Here is a 7314-nt window from a genome sequence, read left to right as displayed (position 1 = left end):
AATACGTGGGATGGTTATTTACACATTTATTTAGAAATTTACACATAAAAACTCTTAATTGTAATTAGTTAGGAACAAGCAGGCATTCAGCTGTAGATTTTATACAGCGCCAACATTAAAAAAAGTTCAGAATATTGTATTTTTTCACTGTAATTGAGTCTCAAAAGCAAGGCTATGAAACACAAGTCACCGCAGCTGTATCAGATGAATGTGTGGGATGATGCTAAAAGCTAAAATGACACAAACAGCTGTACAAATGGGGAAAAGTCAAAGGTTGTTGAACTGACTCAGCCATGTTAGTGTATCGCAATATTTACCTCAAGTTTGCTCACATGCTTGTGAATACAACATTCATTTGTAAGCGGAAGAATGCGCTATTTAAAAGACAAAATGTAGCTTCAAGTGCAGGAAAAATGGATCAGCTATGCTATACCATAACAATCGAAGCCTAATTTGCGGGCAAAAATGTGAACAGACCTGCTCGTAGAACAGCCACCACCAAAACAAACAAGCAGTCTGTTTAAGTTTTCAACTGACTTGAAACCCCCAAAAAAGAAATGCAACTTTTCTGATGTGGGATTGTTAGTTTAGGAAAAAAGCGAAGCCACGAGGAAGCAGACACCTTGTGTATACAGTAATCACTACACCGAACAACACAGCCTTGCAAACGACAGTGAAAGCCTAATTCCCGCGAACATAAACTCGTCACCATGATCCTCTCTGCAGCCGAAGGGACATTCCTCCATAGCACGGCAGTCCTTGAAGTGTGTGTGTGTGTGTGTGTGTGTGTGTGTGTGTGTGTGTGTGTGTGTGGGAGAGGGGGGCTTCACACACATACACAGCCAATCACCTGTGACTAGAAAGCTGCCCCTGAGCCAATCCTGCGACATACCAAACAAGGATGGGGGTTGGCTGGGGGTGCTGGAAGCTCTTGAAGTGACTGAGCTCCGTCTTTGAGGTCAAACATAGCACACACTTAGAAACAAAAAGACTTCAAATGGCCAGCTGAGGCACAGAAACACGTCTAACTGACATGTCTGTAGTATTAACCGAACCTCATTTCATTAAGCCTGCTTTAGGAATAATGTTTTTTGAAGACATGTGATCATTTGAAACATGCAGTTTTAAATGTAGACTGCTGTTTCTATTATCTTTACAGCAAACACTTCAGTTAATTCATCATACAAGGTGCTATTCAGCCTGTGACAACTGTTGCATAATGTCTTCTATCACAGTGAAGGAAGCCGATAAAGTAACCTTGATGATATAATCAGCAGAAAGTCTGGGATCCAAAGTGAGGACGCAGAGTTTAAAAGACAAGAAAGATACCACTGAGTGGCATTGTGGGAACTGGAGGATCCTGCACATTTGGGGCTTCACTCATTTTGGGAACTAAAAATCAGGATATCTCAACCTCAGCTTTTTGTTTTTTAAAACTGTCTCTAGCAAATCCCCAAACCTCAGCCGGATCGCCCATTTGAGGGTAAATTACTTACTATATTTTGATAAAAGTGTCCTTCCCTATAAATAATACTAAATCAGAGTCTGACAGGACAATAGCTCAATAAAATCTTAATTGTAAAAGAGCAGCAAATTCTACACGAATTCTCAATATTTGTGGTCAATTTGGCCTTTTGGCTCAGTTAACATGAGATTCTGTGATTTCTGAGTTGAAATGATTTGTCCCATTCATCAATTAGTAGCAGAAACACCAAAAAAGAACTTTTGCTTTTTGTCACATTTGCTTCTTTTCTCTTTTCTTATGTGACATTAAACTGAATATCTTTGTGTTTCAGACTGTCGGCTGGAAGCAATTTGAAGCTGTGTGACTGGCTCTGAGAAATTGTTTTCACCATCTTCTAACACTTTCCATGTTTTAAATCAACATTCAAACATGATGTATTGTAAGTGTCTATCGTTCTGCCACTGTATCATTCAGATCAACATGTGTGACGTATGGAAAGGATCTTTCCTGAAACACTTGTTTTCGACAGTATGTTCCTGTGTGGGGAATGTCTGTCCTTTTGGTTTTATTTTGACACATGGTTTGGTAAAGTCATTGCTCAAAGAAGCATCAGAGATGAGGTAACACTATTTGCTTATTTCACTCTCAATCAGTGCTGCTGATCTTTTATGCAGCTGGTTCATCGCCATGTTTGACCTCTGTGTGCCTTTGGTTTACCTTTAGAGCACAAGACCTCATAAACATCCCGGCCTTGAAAATGTTCTGAAGCCGAACACTGTAAAAACTGGCGTGAATGTGTGAATGTGATCACGTCTGTCTCAAGAGAAAAACACAGTGCTGACATCAGCTGGTAAGCGTAAGGCCATGGAAGATGTTTGTGTCATGGATCACGGGGATATTAACCTCCTCTTTTTGATCACAACATCTCTAACGTGACACCAGGGACTTTAACTCGTACCTCTGATTGTTTGCGTGGATGAATCAGTCCCACCACACGTGCATCCAAAACCACATCAGCCTGTATCTTTGCTGTGGGGTCCGCCATCCCAACAACTCTGTCAGTGGTCATTATGAGCTGGAATTTGAAGGCCTCTAAATTAAGCCTCTACCTCTCAACCCCATGTGACTGGCTGCAAATACCACGCAGTCTGCTGGTGAATCATTGGCCAGATGACACGCAATATCCGTTCAAATATAAAATTAAAGGCAAAGTTTTCCTGGACCATATAAAATGGGAAAGGCATGGTGAAAGGTAAAGATATATATATTATTCATTCAAAATAATATTCAAAATCTTATGACCTCTTTGAAAGGATGGTGGCCTCCTGAAGAATGTCACAGGTCCAAGGCAGCTGATATTTCTGTCCCTTGCGTGTAAAGTTAGCTCTACAAACTTGTTTGCAAGAAGGTGACTCTTACATGATGTAACATACATGACACTTAGTCATTACTATTTGTAGAAAGGTGTCCAATTTTTTTTTCTCCATTAAAAAGAAAGCTCAACATTGTCTGAGTTCATTTTAAAAATACCACACATCTGACATAGAACAAGTTCATTACATTTTTGTAAAGCTGGCTACTGTCGTTCATGAATCGGTCTTTTGAGAGTTAGTGGAAAGTTATCGAGGCATGCTTGCTTCACACTGGCACAGTTACACAAATGGACATACGTCAAGAGCTGCAAAATTGCAACCCCCGTCCTCTACTGGAAGCCACAAAGTAAATGTAATGAAGAGGTTTGGAAATAAAAATGGAGCTGTTAAAGGTCTGGTGATTCATTCCTAACGTAATCAGGCTGTTTGTCTGGCTGCTCGGGACTCAGTTATTGAAATAATCAAAAAGCTGTCATTCAGAAACTAACACAGCTTGCCCAAATGGCTCCAGCTGTGTAAGCATCACGAGCAAACTAGTCTCAGTAAAATCACTGGCAACATACTGCTCTGTTCTGAGAGAATAGATGGCTCTTAGGTCTGCGGGTTGAGCGGTTAAAAGTCATTTTGTCTTAAATCACAGCTTGACCCTCTGAGGTCGAGTTAAAGCAATGGTTCATGGAATTGTCAGAGATATCCTTCCTCACTTTCATGCAGAGACTTAGATGGGCAGATTGACACCACTCATGTCTGTACACTACGTATGAGAGGCAGTAGCGAATTAGCTTAGCTTAGCATAATGGCTAGAAACAGGCGGAAGCAGCTAGCCGAGCTCTGTCTAAAGGTAACAAAATGCACCTGCCGGCACTAATTAAGATACTGTATCGTGTTTGTTTGATCCGTAACAGAAAGATAAAATGACATGTTAAGGTTTCCTGTGTTGTGTGCTGTTTCTGGGGCAGTGACTTCCTGGAAACACTGTGAAGTTGCCAGGCAACCTGCTTATACTCCTGGAAACACAGATGGTGCTGGCAGCAAGGTTTTTTCACCTTGGGACAGAGCCTGGCGAGCTGTTCCCCCCTGCTTCATGCTAAGCTAAGCTAAGCTAAGCTAATACTCTGATGGCTGTGGATTCATATTTAGTGTCAGTGTCATTGCCATCTCTCTAAGAGTGGTAACAGAACTTTAATGCAGCTGTGAGTCTGTTAAGGCAGTGGCTCTCGTGTAAGTGGTTCAACCCTACGCCACCAATCACAGCTACTAATGAAGCATGTCATGTAGAACAGATTTACAGCTGCTGGTTGCATTCAGTGTAGTGACTTCGGAGGCAGCTTTTAGTCGTAACATGCAACAGAGCTACAGAATACAACCACATCATACAGAGCTGAGAGCCACACACATCTGGGTTGAACTGAGTGAACACGCTCCTCCAGATGATCGGTCTGTGTTTCCACTGGGGAGGAATTTATCATGTGTGGCATGTTGAGACAAAGGCCTCCCTCCTTTCTTTAGCTTTTTACACATTTTACATGTGGACTATCAAGGCCACGTCATGGTCCGCTATAAACATCTGGTTTGAAGAAATCAAGAGGTATTTTTGAAGTTAGGTTTAAATTGGATAGCTTAAAAAACAAATATGTATTTGGTAGATTTTCATTTTAAATCACTACAATTTGTTTTCCATGACCGTAACCTAGATTCCTCCCATCCAGGAATTTAATGAATCTGACACAAGAGCAGTCATAACGTCATAAAGTAACACTGCCTGACAAATCTGATGTCTAGCATTGGGTAATATTCAGCTGCATATTTCTGACTCTCCAGCTGTACACGTGGAGTTTATACGTGTTACAGCCAGAGCCATCACTTATTGTCTGACAGGTTCTGTAGGTCTGTTTCAGAGCCACACCTGATGCACTGTTTATGTCGCTACATACTGTGGTGTTCACACTCTGCAGCCAATGATATTGTAAACTGTAAAAAGCAGCGTGCCCTGTGCCCTGCATGTTTTGCCCACTTTTTACAACTACTTCCACTACGCTGCATGTACTGTTTATCCAGATGCATCTTTATTTTGAATGAATGAATGAGTTGTATACAAGACATGTCTGTCTCGTGGACTGACTCACTCTCACATGGACTGAGACCTCGTACAGCCGTGGATTCTGTGACTTTTACGCACAGCATTAGTTGGAGCTAAATGCAAATATCAGCCTGCTTACAGTGACAATGCAACATCCTGATGGTTTGGTTGATATGGTCACCATGTTTCCCAGTTTAACATGTCAGCATGCTAATGTTTGCTAAATGGGACAAAACTACAGGAACAGACAGGGGGATCAACAAAGTCAGTAGGATTCTTCGTCTGGGGACCATGAATTACTGCTGTGATATTTCAGTCTGCGCCAAAGTTGCCATCCCTACATCTACGGCGCTAACATGGCTAAAAACAGAGGTAGTCAGCAAAAAAGGTTGTCTTGGCCCTTATTTCAACAGGGCAACGCAAAATCATGACTGCATTGATCAATGATGTACAAGCCTGATTCCAAAAAAGCTGGGACACTGTGTAAATCAAACAGAATGTGATCATTTGTGAATCCTTTTTAACTAATACTCAATTAAAAATGGTAGAAAGACAATATATTTAATGTTTGACCTCAGCAGCTTCATTGATTTTTGGATCCAAGTTGGGACAGGAGCAACTAAAGACTGGGAAGTGGTGGAATGCTCCAAAAACACCTGTAACATCACGATATAAGTTTTTTGCAGTCAGTACTGTATGTGCAAACCACAAACCGGGTGGAATACCTCTTAGCATTGTGAGCCAACGTCCCAGAAGCTGAATTGATATAGTAAAGGAGTTCAGTGGTCTGGCACATGCCTTTTGGCTGAGCTTAGACAGCCAAAATTCATGGATGTATGACATATGAGCAGAGGTATTACGATTGCAGTATTCCCTAGAGATATCAGCGAGCGAGTTAATGAAAGTTTAACTTCCTCTCGCACATTTCTGTTGTCTGATAACATCTTCAGAGTAAGCTTGGACAAGTTTGATGGCTGGTCATTTTTACCTCATTTGGACATCTAATTGCTGTAAGCATTCAGTGACCGTCATACTTGGAATCTGTGTGACATTGGGCCATAAAGCAGTGCAGGGTGTTTTGACAATATTTAATGAAAGGAGCAGAGAAACTGACTGACTGACTGACTGAATCTACGAGGAAAATGGGGTTTCTATGCTGAAAGGTTCTTGGAAAGCTGGCAGAAAGTCACAAACAAAGAACGTTTACATTTGTCTGAATCAGGATTTTTCATCAGTGGAGGACACAGTGACAGCAAAGGACAAAAAATAACATATTGATGAAAACTCTGTGACTTCTGTGTAGTCATGTGACATTACAGCCGGTTGGACTTTAGTAAACACCATATTGGCCTTTTGTACATAAGCCTGGTGTGACCTGTGTGAACAAGTTCTTGCAGACCCTCGCCCTGTTCATCTTATCAGTTAGTATCGATCCTACTGTTGATGTTTGCTGATGATGACGGCAGCAGCACCTTGCTTCGCAACAATATGTAATTCTTTTCAAGCTCAAGGTTTTGAACTTGGCATTAGTGGGAGGACAGCACTAAAAAATAAGGATTTTTACTTTTTCGTTCGAAAGCTTTACATGGCTTCAGATTCTGTTTGAGTAAACAGGAGCCAAAGACTAAGAAAGTTCAGTCTGTGCTATTTTCCACCATGTGTGCGCAATGAAAACACCTCTATAAGTGTAATTTGAGAGCATACAGGTGGTACATTTGTCTGAATGTTAAGTCACATGTACAAAGATGTCACTGGCCATCAAGCATGTGGGACAGACTGCGCATTCAGCAGGATAACACATTTACAGAATAATCTGCTAGGTTTCTTGTTCCCCTGGTTTGCCCCATGTTGAACACTGGCCAACATAAACAGACTATGGCAGGCACTCTGTAGAAAACATTGGACATTTTCAGGTATTAGTGAAGTACAAATAGGGCATTACACAGAACTAATCTGGTTGCTATTTAAAGTTATTAGATGACTGTCATCATGACCCGTTCCTACCCATGTATGATATATAGATATTATATACTGAATTAAGCATCTGCCTTAAAAAAAACTTTTTGTAGGTCTGAAAATTCAAAACTCACCTCAGCAATTCAATTGCCAAGATCCCTTACACATTCCACAGTCTGTGTTAGATCAAGTTAAGTGCATCTTTTAATATTATGTAAGTATGAAATCATAATTCGATCACTTCAGTTATGCAATACACTGCTCTGACAGATGTCATTCTCCACTGTGAATCCATTTACAACGCTGTGTGGGACTCTTTACTGAGTCTAAAACTCATTTTCTGTTGCATCAGTCACCATGAACCTGGAACAGTTTCGGAGGCCTGGTCTGGGACATCAGGCCACTGGTTAGTTTAGACAAGCTATTGTGTTTGAAGAGTG

Source organism: Chaetodon trifascialis, chromosome 22 (genome assembly GCF_039877785.1).
Source record: "Chaetodon trifascialis isolate fChaTrf1 chromosome 22, fChaTrf1.hap1, whole genome shotgun sequence".
In the NCBI taxonomy this organism is placed as follows: Eukaryota; Metazoa; Chordata; class Actinopteri; order Chaetodontiformes; family Chaetodontidae; genus Chaetodon; species Chaetodon trifascialis.
Note: the sequence above shows the minus strand (reverse complement) of the source record.